The sequence below is a fragment of the Emys orbicularis genome, chromosome 4 (genome assembly GCF_028017835.1).
Source record: "Emys orbicularis isolate rEmyOrb1 chromosome 4, rEmyOrb1.hap1, whole genome shotgun sequence".
NCBI lineage: Eukaryota > Metazoa > Chordata > Testudines > Emydidae > Emys > Emys orbicularis.
Genome location: NC_088686.1, coordinates 98,023,887 through 98,040,687, shown reverse-complemented (window position 1 = coordinate 98,040,687; position 16,801 = coordinate 98,023,887). Strand labels below are relative to the sequence as shown.

At 46.6% G+C, this 16,801-nt stretch overlaps 1 protein-coding gene across 3 annotated transcripts in view; it reads right to left on the bottom strand.

The window, feature by feature from the left end:
* BTBD10 (BTB domain containing 10) overlaps positions 1-15,552 on the bottom strand; it is a 50,061-nt gene extending 34,509 nt beyond the window's left edge. The window contains exon 1 of one of the 3 annotated variants that reach the window (XM_065403150.1): positions 15,474-15,552. The gene's annotated coding sequence lies outside the window, so the exon portion shown is untranslated. Of the gene's footprint in view, positions 1-15,469 lie in introns of all 3 variants that reach the window. The other 2 variants (XM_065403149.1, XM_065403148.1) reach the window with 2 other exon arrangements.
* Positions 15,553-16,801: the final 1,249 nt, after the last annotated feature.

Genomic DNA, 16,801 nt, shown 5'->3' with positions numbered 1-16,801 from the left:
GCAAAGTTTTCCAATCAATCAAGTAATTCTTCACCATTAGAAGAAGGACATGCTTTACTGATCACGTAAGCAGTTAACATAATTTACTTCTTGTCTTCATAAGATATGGAAAGCCTAGAGAAAATTATTTCAGAAAGAATCTGCTACATTGGTTTGGCCAGATTAAGCTGAATATTCTGTGATCTTGTCTTCCTCTGCCTTTTCACTGTTATTCAAGTTTCAGCTTTTATATATTTTAATAACGAAAAATTACTCTCAAAACTAATGAGAATGTCAAAAAGTTTCTATTGCCCAAGAAGAATTTAAAATGTCTTGTTGCTTGGAAAAACTTCCAATAAAGGCAAACAGTAAAACACAAGACTCCTGGACAGAGTTAATTAAGAATTTAGAAGACAGAATTCGGTTAGTGCAGAGGAATGGAAAAGCACAATCCATTTTAAAATTAATTTGTGAATTATGTTTTCTAATTTGTGATGTCCATTTCTAACAAATGAAAAGAACAAATAGTTCTAAAAATATTTACTGGAAAAACTATTTAATACATGTAAGATCATCTTTTTCAGCTAGCTGTTTAATTAGTCTGCACCATTATCAATACTTACATATAGGTGCTTAAGCGTTTAACTTCAATGGGACAACTCAAACACACCGTTAAGCACATGCATAAGCGTTTATAGAATTGGGGTCTTAGTATCTTAAATGTTCAACAACTCCTCCATACATTTCTTCACCAAACATTCAGACTAACAAAAATCAATGGTTGGTGTGAAGAATGAGGGAGGGAGTTGTATGTAATTTTTAATATAAACATCATATGCCCTGATATTAACCTGCCTGAACACCAGAGGTTAAATCAAAGGATGCTGTGAAGGGGGAAAATCCACAGGAAACCAAACAATGGCAAATACAAGGTTCCTTGAGGGAACAATGGGAGGGGGTGCCATCAAAAAAAAAAAAAAAACTGGCTTCAACCAGGCCAGAATGGCTTCTCCTTCCCACAGCTGAACCTAGGATCAGAGATGATCCTCAAACCTCATAGATGCTAGAAAAAGGAGGGATTGAGTGAGTAGCCAAAGGCTACCCAAGTTGTATCAGTGAAAGCTAACGGACTGACACATGCAAAGACAGGGAGCCTGCTGCCACAGGACAGGCTGTTTCTCCCTGACAGAGACAGTTAGCTGGGCTGAGGGGAACTTACAAAGCTGGCAAGGAAAGTTTAAGGTGTAAGCCCCATGTGTGCAGGGCCGGCTCTAGGTTTTTTGCCGCCCCAAGCAAAAAAAATGTTTGGCTGCCCCCCCACCCCAGCCAGGGCCGGCTCCAGGCACCAGCTTAACAAGCAGGTGCTTGGGGCGGCCAAGGGAGAGGGGCGGCACCTGCAACAATTCGGGGGTGGCAGGTCCCTCACCCCCTCTAGGAGCGAAGAACCTGCCGCTGAACTGCCGCCGCCGCCGATCGCGGCTTTTTTTTTCCCCCCCAATTGCCGCCGCCGATCGCGATGGCGGGTTTTTTTTTTTTTTTCTTTTTCCCCCAATTGCCGCCCCAGAAATGCTGGAGCCGGCCCTGACCCCAGCCCTGGTCTACCCCCCCTCCACCCGCACCCCCCTGCTGCCCCAGCTCTGGGCCTCCCCCCACCCGCACCCCCCTGCCGCCCCAGCCCTGGGCTCTCCCCTCCCACCCGCACCCCCTGCTGCCCCAACTCTGGGCTCCCCACTTTCACCCCCCACAAGTGCCCCCCCACCCACCCCCTGCCGCCCCAGCCCTGGGCTCTCCCCCATCAACTGCACCCTCCTTCTGCCCCAGCCCTGGGTCACTGGTAACTCGCTCCCAGGGCGGGTCATTCAGCAGGAATTGTAGATGTGCACAGAACACAGACAGGATTGGTTCCCATATGGTTACAGAACTCTAGTAAAGTGGAACAATTTTCAGCTTGTGTGACTGGAGGATATCTGGATGCATATTATAAGACTGTCCTCCATAAATGAGGAAAAGTTGAGGTGCCTTTATTATTCTTTTGTTCCACTCTTTGTTTCTATGGGGAATTTGCCAATGCAATATCACGGTCTTCCTTTTAAACAACTAAAAAAAAAAAAAAATTGGCAATGGCTGTTGAAAATAGCAATTCCAGTCCTAATAACCACTGGGAAGCATTTCTTGCTCAATTTTATCCTGCTTTTTCTACAGCAAGTTACAGTGGATCAGTATATTTGATTTGGGAGAAATGAAGTAATAGCTGCCTAAATTGAGCTTGAACACTCCTGAATTTTGAGATGTTCAAATCTGGAAGGCAGGTGCTAGACTCCCTTTCTGAATATTAGCTAAATCTGGAAAGGAAAAGTCAATTTCTGCTTCCATGGCTCAGAAGTGGAAATCCTCCTACGTGCCTGGTACTGTATCTAAAGCTGCCCAGGTCCAGAGCCTCCCCTTCCTTACTTTTCATTTTAAATTCTAGTGGGATCCACGTACCTCCCTTGCTAGGCTTCAGATAGAGAGGGGCACTGTCCATTTAGTCCACCCAATTCTTTCTTTGGGGGCTGCAAGGTGAGGTCAACACCAGTATCCCTAATCCAGGCTGGGGATGTCTTCTGAAGGGGATATCTGGGGCAAAGCCTACTCCTTGGGCATACTTGTTCCCCATTCACAGTGCCACCCCGTTCTAGCAGTGAGCTCTCCATTCACAGCAAGCTGCAGCATGAGGTTTCAGCTACCATACTCCCTCCCCCTCCCTTTCCTGTTAATAGCAGCCAAGGGAATGCTGGGAAATGTAGTTCTTTCCCTGCTCCAGGGCTGGTTCTTTAGGCAGGGAGCTAACCAAGGAACTACAGCTCCCAGGGCCCCCTGTTGGTTCTCAGCTCCCATGCTGGCTCCCTGCCAGCTGCCGCCCCTGCAAATGGGCTGCCCCAAGCACCTGCTTGCTTTGCTGGTGCCTAGAGCCGCCCCTGCATGTGTGTAGGCCTATTGATTTTACCCTGTGCTATACACACTTCATACCTTTGAGGAACAAATAAATAACGCTTTGTTTTGAAGACACTGTTTCTATATCACTGAAAACTTATGCTATCACAGGTTCTCAAATGGAAACCACTGCAGATCTCCAAACCAAGTTGTGCCTTCGTGGTCATGAATCAGGGAGTTGAAGCCCAGAAATCCCATCTAAGAGTGGTTTGACTGCAGTTACACCCTGAGTGAGGTGCAGGAAGTCAGGCAAGTCACCTAAGTGGTGCACTCAAGAGAGCTAAAGAGGCCTAAGGTGCAATTTGCCCTGTAGTCATAGCAGTTTGACTTTTGAAATTGTGGCTTTGTGAAACCAAGAGAATTATAACATATCCTACAAATCAACAAAACATCTCTGTATAGCACACAAAGCAAACATAGAAGCAAGAGTATTCAAGTTTTCGGTAGTAAAAAGCATTTTGACAGTATCAGTGTCAAACCAGGTTAAAGCAGCAGCTGAAACTGCTACCTCTCACAATTCACAATTAGATGTCAAGATAAACAAGTTAACGTGTGTCTGCCCAAAGAGGCAGGAAGGAAAAAAAAAAATCTTAAATTTGTCTATTAGGGCAGAGGTGGGCAAACTACGGCCCGCGGGACCGTCCTGCCCAGCCCTTGAGCTCCCGGCCAGGGAGGCTAGTCCCCGGCCCCTCCCCTGCTGTCCCTCCTCCCCCGCAGGCTCAGCTCACCATGCCGCCAGTGATCTGGGTGGCGGGGCTGCAAGCTCCTGCCAGGCAGTGCGGCTGCGAGAGCCACCAGCCTGCCCCGGTGCTCTAGACTGCACAGTGGTGTGGCTGGCTCCGGCCAGGCGGCGCGGCTGCCAGTCCTGGTGCTCTGAGTGGCATGGTAAGGGGACGGGGAACGGGGGGGTTGGATAAGGGGCAGAGAGTTCCAGGGGGCAGTCGGATAGACGTGGGAGCCCTGGAGGGCCTGCCAGGGGGCGGGGGTGTGGATAGGGGTCGGGGCAGTCAGGGGACAGGGGAGGTTGGATAGGGGGTGGGGTTCTGTGGGGGCGGTTAGAGACGGGGAGTCCTGGGAGGGGGCGGTCAGAGGACAAGGAGCAGAGGGGGTTGGATGGGTCGGGGGGAGCAGTCGGGGGTGGGAAATGGGAGGGGGCGGATAGGGGATGGGGGCCAGGCTGTTTGGGGAGGCACAGCCTTCCCTACCTGCCTCTCCATACAGTTTCGGAACCCCGATGTGGCCCTCAGGCCAAAAAGTTTGCCCACCTCTTTGTTAGGGGATGCTAAGTTACTGCAGCAGTAAAAGAGCCCTATGACTCATTTTATATGTTAACTGAAAATTTAGGTGGCCAAAACATGAAGTGTATGTGACAGTTTTATAACAAACCTAAAGTTATGTAGGTCATTACTGTATTTACCATTTATCAAAGAGCAATGTTTTTGGTGCTTAATAAAGGAACCTGCAATCTAGTTCAGACTCAGAAAAAAGAGGATAAGATACTGTGTGTTTCTGTATGAGCTGATGGTGAATTTAGTAGTAATCTAGATCATTGTTTAATGTTAATTCATAGGTGCAGCATGCCATATATTTTCAGCCCCCAAATAGTATTTAATGAATAAAATATCTTTTTACATACCACATTTCACCTTCAATTGATACAAACTGTAAGCATCACTGATTCCATTATTAATGTGGGCTCACCTCTGGAATGATAAGCAGCAAGTTTAGCAATAATGTATCTGTGTAGTTTAGGACAGGAAGTAAAGAGTACTTTTTCCAGTTGAAACTACACAAGGAATTTAGGCAAGCAGGCAGAAGCGTAAATAGTCACACACACTAGAATTTGGCCAGAACACCACTACCCCTATTCATAGGTATTGTCTCCCCATCATTGCTGAAAGCCTGTCTCGTTTAGATCTGTTCTGAGCAGTGACATGGTGCTAAGAACACCTATACCCTATCTACTCTAGCACTCCTGCCATAACTACTGTTAATGTTGTTTTTCCAAATTACTTGCTCACTTTATACCCCATATTCTTTATGGAAATATGCTTATGATATGGATATGGCATAACAGATATATTTTATGCAAGATGGGGCTTATAAGGTATCATCGGAAATGTTATAATTTACTGAATGTGATTATCCAATTTTTATGCATGTACCATTTCTGTATCTAAAGTTAGGAATATTGACTATGTATGGGTGTGTATTTGGGACACACCCACCAGACAACAGCCTTTATGGGCCATTAGGAAGAAACAATAAGACTTTGAAGATACTAATCTCTCTCCTTCCTAAATGGCACTCTGGGACATTGTGGTGACACTAATAGGTCAGGTGGTCCTGTCACCTGGTACTAAACACCACCTTGGACTTCTAGTAATTTTCCACTAAAAGGAGGGGGGAGGTCAAGACTGGGAAACAAAAGATTCCCACCTTATGTAAATCTTATTTAAGGCTGGGGAGTAAGTTGATCTTGGTTCACTCTTCACTGAATCCCCACCCAGTATGACTGCTGGAAACACCTAAGGAACAAGGACAAAGAGAAAGGGGGCGGAGTACTGAACCCAGGCTGGAAATGGGATCCATCTAGTCTGTGAATAAGATACCTGAAGATTTAAGCTGCAAGCAGGGTAGCTAACCTTCAAGAATTTCTGCAACCTGCCCCAAAAGTAACATTTAGGGTGAGAAATTCCTTCTTGAAACCAAGTCTTTTTAAGATCTTAAGCTTAATATGTGTGTTTTGTTTTATTTGCTTAGTAATCTGCTTTCTTCTGTTTGCTATCCCTTATAATCACTTAAAATTTACCTTTTATAGTTAAACTTATTTCTTGTTTATAACATAACCCAGTTTGTGCAATTCATATGGGGGAGAGGCAAGAAGCTGTGCATCTCTCTCTCCACATTGAGGGAGAGGGTGAATTTTTATGAGCTTGCACTGTGCAGACTTTTCTATACACCGCAAGACAATATTATTTTGGGTTTACTCCCCCAAAGGGGGTGTGCACTTGAGTGCTGGGCAATTTCCTAGCTAAATCTTCCCATAGAGAGCTGCTTTCAGACCATGTGTGATTCTACAGCTGGTGCGTCCCTACCTATGTGTGTGCTTCCAGAGGCCGAGAGCCTGATTCAGCAAAACAGGGAGGGGGAGCCCAGGCTAGTGGAGCAGGCAGGCTCAGTGAAACCCAAATACATCAGGTGGCATCCCGGACAGAGGGTGGGGGGGATCTAACCCATCACAGGCTCCCTGGACTATTCTAGGCTATACCTACACTAGGAGAACTTTACAAGTATAGGTATACCAGTATACTTTACCAGCAAAGCGCTCTGAGCACATACAGAGATAGAACAGCAAAACTGTGCTTTCTATGAGTATAGTAAATCTACATCACCCCCTGAGCAAAAGAAGCTATACCCATAAAAGCACAGATTTACCAGCCCAGTGCACCTGTGTCTACACTAGGGGCTTCTTATGGTACAGCTGTGTCGTCAGAGATCACACCTCTTCACACGCCTGACTGACATAGCCATGCCAGCAAATATCCTAGCCTTGGCACCTTACCCTCCAGTTCAAGCCAGCTGCCCTATCAAAATAAGTATGCAGCAGCTAATTTCAACTTTTTATAAAAATTAACATTTGAATATTAAACAGCTCTCAATTTAACTTTTACACTGGAAAGTGATGCAAAAGAGGCCAAACGGACTAAACTGCAGCTCAAGTGGCAGCCAAACTTCTGGAGGGAAAGGAGCAATTTAAAAATCTGCTTTTTCTCCCTCACTTTCCTCATCCTCACTTACTTCTCTCACCGCGTTCATCTTTGTTCTCTCCATCAACATTCCCTCTCTCCCTTCATTTAATGTAACAGACACAGGGATTGTGAGTAAGTTTGAGATACTAAATCTGTGTACCACCGGGAGACAGTGTGCAGCTATGTCATCACCAAGAAGGCCCAACTTACCAGTGTCCCCAATCATATACACCTCTACCCCGATATAACACAAATTCTGATATAACGCGGTAAAGCAGTGCTCCGGGGGGGCGGGGCTGCGCACTCCGGCGGATCAAAGCAAGTTCAATATAACGCGGCTTCACCTGTAACGCGGTAAGATTTTTTGGCTCCCCGAGGACAACGTTATATTGAGGTAGAGGTGTACTGTAACAAAATGTTTCAATGTAGCAGATAATAAATAAGCTCTTACACAGGAATTCTTCCCAGGATCCTGCATTGTCCTTAACTGGATGCTTCAGAGACAGGCAAAAACTCTACAATGCCTATGGCTTTACTATACCATGGGGAAAGTACTTACTTCCCAACCATAGTTAGCAAACAGGTGACGCCCTAAAGAATGAGGATTTGCACCACTGTATATTTTTTTTAAATCATAGCTAGTGTAAGTACAGATGCTATTTTTACTCATATAAATTGCTTTTTGCATCAGCTTGTTTTGTTCAAGTTTATGCCAGTCCAAGTGACATTTTTCAGCTCTTACTGCTCTAATAAGACCAGGTCATAAGAGAAATATATCAAAAGATTAAAAAGGTGTTGATACCACTGAGAGAAGCTGTGCGGTAGTCTGAACTGAATGAGAAAACATTTGCCAGTTGAGAAATAACTAATCTCGCTAACATTTCACTGAGGCAAATCCACTTTTACTGCAATTAGTCTCCCCGGTAACAAATAGGCTTGGGGAAAAACAACATTAAAAAAGATGACAGATTTCCACCTACACCAGGGATCATCTTCAATAAGAATCTGGGATGTGCACAAAAGATATACTTACAGCCGCATACACAGAGGGTCAGACATTGATATGGACCATTAGCCTTTAAGATGGTAAAATGAGTTCTGTCTTGCCACTGAATAATGTATGTCCATAAGGGGAGGATCTCCTATTGCACTCTGTACCTCATTTGGCAAATCAGAACACCTTAGCCAGGATGGGTTTGCGGTTACTATGTTTGCCTCTGTTTTCACTGCAGTGTCAATGGCAACTTAAGTCTCTAGATGCCCTGGGTTTAGCTTCCTCAGGCAGTTGATAAAATAAGGGGGATAGTTTATCCTAGATATGGAAGACATAAATTAGCTAACAAACTGATAGTTGTATGCACATTTGTTGTTTGACAGAATACTACATCTTATCTTGGTAATCTGGTTTGGTTTTTCATCTCTTGGGATCAGGAGAGGAGGAACAGATTTTCTTGACCCATCATGAGTTGTATGCACAACTGAGAAACTTGGGATTGGGTAAGAATATTTGAACCCCTTCTGTGTAACTTGTAACACTGGTCAGCTTTCAATTGTGGGGAGGTACAGGCTCAGCAAGAAGTCCATAGTTGGTGCTTTCGTTCATTGGCTGGCTATTCTCACAGCCTCTTTCACTGGAGGTAACAGAAAGACTATTTCCACCTCTTCCCCCCACCCTCCCATCACCACTAACTCCAGAGCCAGAGACTATCAGCCATTCTCAGATGTTCCTGGAAACTCATGAAATATGAGATGGAGAGACTGACATTAGGACCACAGAATTGCCTGGAGTTAAAGAGAACAGTGGTAGTAGGCGCTCAGCAGTAAGTTTATAAAAAGCTTATACTAAGCAGTGGTCCCCAAACTGTGGGGGCATACCCCCTAGGAGTGCACAGAGGAATGTTCGGGGGGCACAGAAGCTATGCTCTGTCCCCAGCTCCACTCCGACCATGACCCCTGGTCCCCACTGCAGCACCAACCCCGCTCCCAACCACAGGTTTGCTCCCGACCATAGGCAACAGCCCTGCTCGGGGAGGGGGAGGAGAAGGACCAGGTAAGGGGGGGGGGGGGATATGACCAAAAAAGTTTGGGGACCACTGATCTAAGCTCTTGAGCTTCCACTTCAAAGCTAAGTGAACCTGAAGGGTTAAGGCAAAGATGTCTGCTGAGACGATGCAGCCACTTTTCTCCAATATATAAATCTAACAGGATGGACTCTTCTCAGCTTTTTTGAGGGAATCTATCTTTGGTCTTTTGGATTCCAGGCATTGAGCCCACATCTCCCAATAGGGCCAGAGGACTAGTCATCTGTATAGCAGAGCCACCCCATTGTAAAGCAGAGGGATTCCACATATGGCCTTTTAAGTGCTTACAGCATCACCTGAACTGAAAGAGTTGATAGCTCTCCAAAGGAAAGCAGCACAGGCTAAACCTCAGACTCCATGCTGAATAGCAATGAAGTTGATTCCAGGGACTAGAATCCACCTCTCCAAGGTGTGGTATATTTGACACATTGAAGGGAGAGGCAGGAGAAGATTCCCTGTTTTGTGCCACAAAGGAAAAAAACTAACCCAGTAAAAATGGCAGCAGACAGACTTAACTCCCAATAGCAACTCTCTCTGTTGCCTGGTCCTAGGGGAAAAAAAGAAAAGGGAAAAAGAAAAAAAAGGAGTGGAAGTATCAGAATTTTCAGTGCAACAGACTCTTTGGCACCTGGGAGCTGGATGTAATGCTATCAATCCTCCCTGAGGCCCTGATGCTGAAGCACTGAGATGCTGGATACAGATGCACTGAAACCCAATGCAGCAGACAAAGGTCTCCAAAACCAGATGGAGCGGATGCTAGAAGGCCTCTAACATAGAGAAGTGCCTGGCATGGAAGATGATGCAGCACCATGCTGGCTGTAATGGGGTGGCCATTTAATGAGCACCCCCTCATATCCAGGGGTCACTTTGCAGGCCCCCTGCCACTATTAGCCCCCCTCATGTGAGCCCCTTAATTGCTGCACACAGATTTTCATGTAGATATTAAATCAGGCCCAGGCAAGGGTGTTAACAAAAACGGCTCAACAATCCTCAGGGTCCCAAAATAAAAGTCCATCACCACACTACAGTCCATACTTTGCTCTGGTGTCTTCTTTCTCAGCCAGAGCTCTTCTTCTGTCCTAGTCTGTTCTCACAGCCCATCCTCCCAGCTCTTCCTATCTGGAGCCTACCTTGCTACACCCCCAAACTTCTAGGGTCAAACTCCATCTGAATTTCCCCACAGGAGCCTCCTGCTCCCTGTGCTTCTCTGTCACAGCTCCCTTGGTCTCAGGTCTTCCATGCAGGAGCTAGCTATTCATACACTCTGCAGTTTCTCCACAATTTTCTGAGCTTTCCACTGCTCTTTATAGGGCAATCACTGTGATCTCTGCAAGGTGTGGCTGATTCTGTAATCAGGGATGGCTAGCACCGGGCCTCCAGTGGCACACTAATCTGTTACACTGGCTATGACATCAAATTGAGTTGTGAGACACATGGCTCCATTTCTTCAACTCGAAATAAACACTGTGCCAGCAAATAATCCTCTAAAGGTTCAACAGGTCTTTCCACATTGACACTGAAGCCAGTGTTGAGCTTGACAGAGCAGACATCTTCCAACTCTAGGTGCCAGATTTTGGGGAATGCAACTATGAGATTGAAGAGTTCTTTGGTGGTAGCTTAGCCTAACCCTCAGTATCAAATGTAAGTGATAAGTCCTTGGATATCAAGCTTTTTCTGGCAAGGAAGTCTGCTGGATGCCTGTTCCTGATTCAGCAGATAGGGGCCAGGTACTGCACATTGACTGCTCCAGTTGATCAGTAAGAGGACAATATTTAATTAGCCAACAGGTGGAATTTAAAGCTAATACCCCAAGCCCTACAAGTATGATTGGTAAAAATCTAATACAGAGAAAGCAGAGTAGGTACAGAAAACTCATCTGTTGCAGACACAGTACCCTCAGAGGAATACATCTTAAAGCTGAACAACAGACTCACAATAGCACAAGGAAGTCTCACTGGAGCCTGGAAAATGGAATGCCCAATGGGGCCAAAATTTTGACAAAAGTCACACTATTAAATATTCCAAATTTCTAAGTCAAAATACTAAACTTCCAAAAAGGGACAGTCAGTCAATTTGCTGCTCACTGCCTACAGTCGGCGGAAGAATATGAATAGCAGTTGAACTGCATTCCTTTATATATCCTTAGCTGGGATGAGATGAGGAGATCAGCAGGTGTGCTTACAGTCCCAATGACATCTGCTTTGTAAGACGTTCCAAGTGAGCATTTGCCATTGGCGCGCGCACACATCCTACCCCACCTGCTGTGAAGGTCCATGTCTGTTGAATAAATTTGCTGTAGACTTAAGTACACATCTACTATATAAAAGCAACTTTATGTGGCTGTATATCAATCATAATTACTTATAAAATGTTACTAAATTGACACTGATCAAAGCCTAATTGATAAACATCCCTTGCAATACAGCATTAACTAACATTAGGTTAGGTGAGATGCAAGTAATTCAGAACTTAAAATAGCAGCCATGTACTCTACAGTGATGTTAAGAAAACTTCCCCTCATGAATAAACAATAGGTGGCAGTTGAGTGAAACTGACAACATTCTCACCTGTGTAACAGCAGATGTAGAAGAACAGTCGTAAGTTTCACTTTATTGCTACTGAAGGAGTCATGGAAGAGAAGTGTCTAGTCTCACAACAGCACACACCTAAAAACTTGTCCTCCTACTTTTCAAAGGACATCAATAGATCAGCTCAGTGAAATTCAGTCACTCAGCCTGCTCCTATTGATTTCAATGGAAGCAGGAGTGGGCTCATCCTACATGAAAGCAAAATCTTGCCTGCTACTGCAGGACCAAATGGAATAGCAATTCACAGGTTAATCACTCATCTCCAAACGTATATGCAGGGCTAGAAGTCAAAAGGCCAGTCACAGCTATCAACAGTTCAACTGCCTCAATAAGCGAGAATACCATTCCAGCAGAACCATAATTAGCTCAATACTACTCAACACCAGTGACAAAAGGATCATGGCAGAAACTTAGGACTCACTGCCCAAGAGCCAGGAAGGGTTTATAAAGGAGGAAGTTTCAGCAATCAAAGAGCTAATGGGTATTTCTACACAGCAAAGAAAAGCCTGCGGCTGGCCCATGCCAGCCAACTCTGGCTCGCAGGGCTCAGACTGCAGGGCTGTTTCATTTCTGCATAGACAGCCAGGTTCAGGCTGAAGCCCAGGCTCCAGGACACTTGTGGGGTGGGAGAGTCCCATAGCTCAGGCTCCAGCCTGAGCCCAGAAGTCTACACAGCAATGGAACAGCCCCTGAGCCTAAGCTGGCTGGCACGGGCCAGCCACAGGTTTTTCTTTGCTGTGTAGACATACACATGAGGCTTTGGGCAAAAGCTTTAGCTGTGTGGATGGAAGAAAATGTCCAGTCTTAGAGATGCCACACAGGGAAAAACTGCTAGATTTAGACAGCCTGGATATGTCGGAGTGGAAAGAGAATAAGTCAGAGATGAAACCAAGACTGCAGTCCTGAGTAAAAGAGATGGCAGCTGTGGACAACAATGGCACTAAGAAAGGGGAGAGATGTTTAGAGAAAACAGTTCAGTTTTGGCTACACTGTCAGGTTGAACTGAGAGATGTATATACCATCATTGTTTGCGATGTTACTGTAGCTTGTTGGTCCTAGGATATGAGACACACAAGGTGGACTAGGCTCGAATGCTTGTCCATTCCACCAAGAGAAGTTAGTCCAATAAAAGACATTACCTCATCTACCTTGTCTCTCTCAGGCTAGGTCTACACTACCCGCCTGAATCGGCGGGTAGAAATCGACCTCTCGGGGATCGATTTATCGCGTCCCGTTGGGACGCGACAACCGATCCCCGAATCGACCCTCTTACTCCACCAGCGAAGGTGGGAGTAAGCGCCGTCGACAGGAAGCCGCAGAGGTCGATTTTGCCACCGTCCCTACAGCGGGGTAAGTCGGCTGCGATACGTCGAATTCAGCTACGCTATTCACGTAGCTGAATTTGCGTATCTTAAATCGACCCCCCCCCCCGTAGTGAAGACGTAGCCTCAGATGCATATACATAAGGTGATGTAGAAAGATTTAGTCTAGCTAGAAGGACGCAGGTCTGAAGTAGCAACGAAGATCTGTAAATCTGCATAAAGATGATGACTAGAGCCTTGCTTTTGAATTAGATCATCCAGATATAATGTGTAGAGGGGCAAGAGGAATCCAAGAGCCTTGTAGTACCCCCACTGAATGTTGGAGCAGGGATGAGGAGTATCCTGTGAATGAAACATTGAAGAACAGTCTCAGGTAAGAGGAGAACCAGTAGAGGACAGAGCTATTACAAGCCAAAGGAAGGACAAGATTTTAAGAGCATGACTGATGTCAGAGTCAGTCAACAAATAAGAATGACAAAGATGAAGTACTTGTTTGTGAATTTTGGTGAGAACTAGTCAGATGAGTGTGTACAGGTAGATTTTGGCAAACCAGTAAAGTGCCTGAAACCACTATGGCTTATTGCTAAAAGCAGCCTAGTCAGCAGTCTCAGCTTAACCAAGGCAGGAAGGGAGGGGGTTTTGGGTGCCACAGAAAGGGCAGCTTGACCCCGCGTCCTTCCTGATAAGAATTGTGTTGAAGTTGCTAATACATGCATTTTAGAAGAGCAGGATGTGCCTCAGGAATGTCTATTGGGGCCTCAGGGCTGCAAACTCTGGAAAAACCCACACCTGGTTAATCAATAATCAGAAGGAACCTCTTGCTCGACCATTGAAACTGCTTACTTAACAAGTTTTCTTTAAGGGACATGTCATTCTATTACTAATGTATAAATAAGGGTGAAAAGTTTGAGGTAGTTGGACTCTTTTGGACTCTTCCTCTGGATCCGTCTGCCGGTGGGGACCGCAAGATGTAAGATTTGGCCACCGGAAGCCTGCCGCTGTATCACTCAAGAGCCGCACTCAGCTTTGGTAATTATCAAGGGTTTGGGGTGTTTTACTAACCTGTTGCGGACGTAAGTGCTTGAGACTAAGTAAAGTTTAGCTTTAAGAGGACAACACAAGAGTGCTTTCAGTTTGTGACAGCCATCTATCGGTCAGACGGGCCGTGTCTCCCGATTTATTTCCTGACACCACCTCACACTGAGTAAAAGTTACCAAGAGCTTTGGGTTGAAAGAGCCCTGGGTATATCAAGTGAAGTGGGCATTTCCCAAATTGGAAAGGGTCAAGGATGGAGTTGAAGGAAAAGAACTCCAGACAGGTGTTAGATGACATTCCATGATCTTAGAGATGAAATGGAGGAAGGAGATGAAGTGACAGCTGGAGAGGTGAGTGGGGTTGCGGGTGGGTTTTTATGCTATGTTGCTTGCAGCATTGGTGATCAACTGCATTTTACTCATCCCAAAACTTGCAATTGCATTTTGTCAAAGCAATTTTGTCAGAATACAACATTGTGCATTTCAGGTGCCAACACAGCATTACTAAGCGTATCTTTGAAAACAGACAGACACTTCGGGGCAAGGAGGCACTCTCAATAGTTTCAGGAGGCTCAGTGGAAAAGCTGGAGTTGCTGAAGAAAACATCAGAACTAAGACTTCATCAAGGTAAGGCAAAGTTGCTGGTCAATCAGTACATTCACCATTATGACAGTGGTTTTCAACCTGTAGTCTGTGGATCCCTGGGGTCCACAGACTATGTCTAAGATTTCCAAAGGGGTCCACACCTCCATTTGAAATTTAGGGGTCTGAAAATGAAAAAAAGGTTGAAAACCACTGTCTGATGGTACTACAATAGGATTTCAGATTACACTGTAAAATATTGACAAATTCAACAACACCAAAAACAAATCTCAAATCCAGAAGAATCAGGGACAGGCTACAGTCTTAACAACACCTCACCATCTCATTGTTTTTATCTAGCCACCCATTGAGAGTAGTTCATTTTGGTGTTGAGAGAGCGGCCCCAAAAGCTAAGTGCCCTGCTTTAAGTGATTGTACACAAAGGAATGTTTCACTGTTCACTAGTCATCACTGGGAGGAAGAGATATTAATTTCATAGGAACCTGCAGTACTGCCCTTTACAGTTTAATCACTGTTTTTAACTGGCACACAAGAGAACAGAGCTCCTTTCAATCCCCAACAGGAAATGCCATTCTGACACGTGACAGAAAACCTTCATTAACACTATTTATTAATAGCATCTCCAACCACTTCATTCAAAAGCTACTAGTATGACTAGCCAACCAAGAGCACCAGGAAACAAATCCACTGTCCATGTTCCCAGAAGGCAAGATATCGAATGTACACAGAGTACTAAGGAACGGTCATTTATAACGAAGTAGCACCTTATAGACAGTCACAGCAAACCTGCTACCGGGGGGGGGGGGAGGGGTCAGTGCTTTAAAAGGCCCAAAGCAGGAAACTGAAGGGGGGGGTCATTTATCTACACCCCCGCCACCCCCAGCCCCAGAGACACCCCACTTGTGCGCCCCGCAGCCCTACCTGCTTCCCCACCCCTACAACCCCGACGCCTCCGCTCCCCGCCCGGAACCTCCAGCCTCCTCCCCAACACAGCTCCGCTCCCCCTCGGCCCGGCTCCAGAGCCCGCTCCCGCCCCCACACAGCCCCTTTCGCCCCGCTCCGCCCCACAGCCATCCAGCCGCGCTCCCCATCCTGTCAGCCCCCGCCTGCCCTGGGGGGCCCGGCCGATCTCTCACCTACCCCGCCAGGTTCCGGGACAACGGCCGCCTAGCTACCAGGCTCCTGCTGTACCTCCCAGGCCGCTCGGCCTCGGCTCGGCCGCTACAAGCTCCTCCTCTCGCGAGAGAGGAGGGAGGAAACGGGAAAGGGGTGAAATATCGCGAGGTTTGCGCCGAACGCCAGGTATCGTGCGGGGGAGTGTGGTGGGTTTGCTGCTTTCCAGGCACTGCCCAGGCGGAAGTGAGGGGGGTGGGGGCGCTGCCTGGTGAAACCGAAAGCGAGGGCGAAGCCCGGGTCGAGGCGCGTGTCTGTCACCTGTGTGACGTTCGGTGCCCCAGGGTGCGGGCTGGGGAGCCGCGTGCGCCACCAGGAGGTCACCGGTCCCATGGTGACAGGGTGGTGCCCAGAGCCGCTCGCAGCAGGAGTGGGACAGGCCGGGGGAGGAGATGGGGGAAGTAGCGTGGGGGCGGTGCAGCCGCAAGTGAGGGACGGAGGAGCGGGTGGGGGGAGATGGGGCTGCGAGAGCGGGACCTGGGTCGCCGCACTGAGGAGGTTTTCCGGGGGATTCGAGCAGGCGCGTGGACGGGGGGAGATTGACGGGCAGGAACTGACCCCTCACCAGTGGCGCAGCAGGTTACAGACCATGGGGAACCGGGAGATTCTTAGTTCTCCGTGGCAGCTAGCGGCCTTGGTGATGGTAGGGGGTGAGGAGGACGAGTCGCTTGATAACGATGATCCTTGGCTCATCCAGCCTCTGCTAGCGTGGCTATGGGGGGCATATAAGAACCTACAGACAGGTCGCTAGCCTGCTGTCAGTTTCACCGGCTCGGCTGGCCGGCATCTCCTCCCAGCGGTCAGACTGCAAAGAGTTTACAAAACAGCATTCTGTAAGTAAGAATGACAGACAGGCCCTGAAAACAGAGACGTACCAGTGTTGTTCTAGTGGTCATCTTTATTGGGACAATTTGGCGTACCATCTGTAATTTGTGGCTGGGAGCGATGTCGTTTTGCCACACACTCAGAACTTTGGGATAGGGTGTGATGTTTTTGAATTATGGGTTGTCATAAGATCAGCCATGCTGATGAGTTTTCATGTGCTTGTCGTTTTGAAACCAATACCATAGCGTTAGATTTGGATCCTGGAATTTTGAATCTGTATACCCTGGTAAATTGAGAGGGTCTAGATCTGTGGTTACAATTTTGGCCCAATTCACAAAGTATAGTCATGAAGGAGGAAGTGGAGATGTACATCTATCAGTACAGTAGCTGTGAAATTACTTTGTTCTCTGCCCCCATCTATATGGATCTTTATGTTCTCAGAGCAAGAAAAATGGATAGAAACTAGATTA